At 39.9% G+C, this 3,001-nt stretch overlaps 1 pseudogene; it reads right to left on the bottom strand.

The window, feature by feature from the left end:
* Nucleotides 1-1,486: 1,486 nt before the first annotated feature.
* Nucleotides 1,487-3,001, bottom strand: part of LOC123067215 (protein CWC15 homolog) — a 13,385-nt pseudogene continuing 11,870 nt past the window's right edge.

Here is a 3,001-nt window from a genome sequence, read left to right as displayed (position 1 = left end):
TCAATTCCTGCAGGTGATGGGGGAAGAAGACCTGCAGCTCACTAGGTAGGAGGCATAGTACCTGCAGCCAGTTGAGCACCGACAGGATATACAAGTAAGTTGTGTTTCCACTTTCCAGCCAGGGAACTAACAAACTAGCTAGCTAATTCGTAGTTGCGCAAGAGCTGAGAAGATAAACAAGGCAAGCTCATTTGAATCTTCCAACTCTGGATAGAGCACTGTACTAAGCATACAACACCCCAATATTAGATGTGAGTGTAAAACAAATCCATTCTGAAAGATGAGACAACTAGGGAATGTGGCCACCAAAACTTACGACCCTAAGTTAGCTAACTTTAACCTCATTGGTCTTTTTGTGTTGGATCTTTACCTAGAGCCCCATATGTCATCGAACCAGGTGAGCTACAACTTGCAGTAGCTAACCAGGATTGATGCCAATTGAGTTCAAGGACCAAATATACGGAACTAGCTAGTTCTCACGTACACATTGATCTGATTTGAATCTAAAAATCTATCTAGCGTGTGATAAGTAGCTACTGCAGGTCCAAACATGCAAATACTTGGTTGTACTAATAATAAATAGTTGAATTATGTTTGATTTTGCCAAAACCAAGAACCACATAATCTAACAGCAAGAACCACAAAACCAAGAACTTCAATTGCAGGCTCACGTATGATCGTTTCCCCCTTGGTGCCAACAAGCAAATAGAGGTCAATTTGCATGCACCAAAGAAGATCAAAGAAATAATAGATCCAAACTAGAACAGAAAAAATAGAGGAAAGTAAGCTACGTCATTTATAACAATTGACATTATCTCACCATCCATCAATAAAATCAAACTGCAGATTATGAATAGTAACAATACAGCGGATGCAACCATGAATGCATAATTGATTGACCAAATAAACAAGGAGAGAGAATAAAGGTTCCTCTAGCTCCTATCAGGCCATCCATGGAAAAGGTGGCCATCAAACAATGGAGAACCAGAATATAAATCTCCGAGCAGTACACCGACTCCAATGTCGTGAGAAACAGAGGCAAATGGTAACCAGCCAATTTGCAAGGCCAAACCTCACTAACAGTACTTCTTACCTAACCAGAAAGAAATAAAATAGAGAAGGACCTCAGGCTGCTACAAGAAAACTAGAATTCGACTAAAACAACATTTTCCAAGACACTGACACACAAAATGAGAGAACACCCCGAACATATTAATTTTCCCTGTCAATGTGGGCCTGAAAGAATTCAGATAGTAAATATTAATACAGAGATCCAGAAGTGTTGACACAACATCAGTTATACACAAGCGGTGTGGTTCTTTTACTCTTAGGAATAGGGTAATCATATCAGCATCAAGATATCGTGGATGTTACAGTTATGTATGTCATACAAATCAGTCTTCAGAATAAAGAACATCACAGGCTCTTCCAACACCAGCATGCAAACTGTCCAGGCGACATAAAGCATACAACAACAACATTTCAGTTACCTATGCAGAAACTTGCGGTGGAAATCACTTATGACGGTGTAGTTGATGAACCGTTTCGGTGTCTTGGTCTCTCCATGACCCTGCATCTTAAATACAACATCATCATCATCCTCCCACCTGCAACAAACACATGTATATGATTAACCTCACAATAAAGCATGACAGCATTACTTTATTTAAAAAGGATAGCCACAACATAAAAGAAGCATACAATATAATATAGTAGGCAGCATTGTTACTTCCACGTCGAAGGAGCAGAAGTTATTCATATTGATCAGCGGGTTTCCTCGCATTAGCTCAGACTCCTTCATCTTGGTCTCTTCTTCTGTTGCTGATACTCATGCAGCAAGCATACGTGATTTCACATTAATTCTCAAAACCTAAAGAATATAAGTGCGCCTCAAAATGATAATATAGAGAAGAAAACAACAAACCTTTCTAAGCCTGTCATTAGCTCTTTCCTTTTTATTCCTTTAAATCCCCGCATTAGTGCCTCAGTGTAACCATCATCGTCGTCGCTGAATATAGCATTCAATTAGATGAGTAAGACAAAGAATGAGTAAAGATAATCAGCTGAACTACAATACTGGGCTCAGATAAATAACTCTGTTCCAAGAATTATTGGGAGAATTACTACATCATTGTTGTTTGCTATTTTACCATATGTTTTGTAGTAAACATAAACATATTCCATTATAGTGAAAATATGCTAGCTATATATTATCCAATTCCAACGTTTATGAGAAATAACACATATTGGAAAATTTGAGCCACAATCCATATTACAATTTGTCCATGCAGTTAGAAGACGTGTCAGTTAATCCCATCCATATGCGGGAACAAGAAGATTGCCATCAGCATTTTGAATGGGTGTGATTGACAAACTACTGAGACAGAACTAAACAGACCTTTCACCATCACTATTGAGCTCCAAGTCAGAGTCGTCTGCATCAATTTCACGTGCAGCTATCTTATCTAATTCAGTTTTGAAGTTCATCTCTACTACTACAATAGATTACCATAGAATTCAACTTGATTCAATTTCATTTCATAAATGAACTACGCAAAGTTAAGAAGATGTAGAAGGAAACTGACGCAAAAAATGGTGTGGATTGAACATCCAACCAGATTTAATTCTGGGCATGCACATTAAATGAACTACGCAAACTTAAGAAGATGTAGAAGGAAACTGACGCAAAAAATGATGTGGATTGAACATCCAACCAGATTTAATTCTGGGCATGCACATACAGTTTGAACGACCAAATAGACAAACCAACAGTGAAGTGATGTGTATCATGTGCATACAAATGAGAGTCGTGCGTGTTCCAGAAGAGAGGGGGCGGGGGTGGGGAGGGGGCGGGGGGCGGGGGGTTGAAGTTCACCAGCCGCTAGGAGGGGGGAGGAGACGAATCCACCCCATGAGAAGCAACCGTCCATTGAGAGGCACGCCATCCACCATTAGTAATAGTGGGCTCGTCAGGGACGGCCAAGGGTGCAGGACTGGCACT

The sequence above is a fragment of the Triticum aestivum genome, chromosome 3B (assembly GCF_018294505.1).
Source record: "Triticum aestivum cultivar Chinese Spring chromosome 3B, IWGSC CS RefSeq v2.1, whole genome shotgun sequence".
Taxonomy (NCBI): Eukaryota; Viridiplantae; Streptophyta; class Magnoliopsida; order Poales; family Poaceae; genus Triticum; species Triticum aestivum.
Note: the sequence above shows the minus strand (reverse complement) of the source record. Positions and strands in the feature narration are given on the sequence as shown.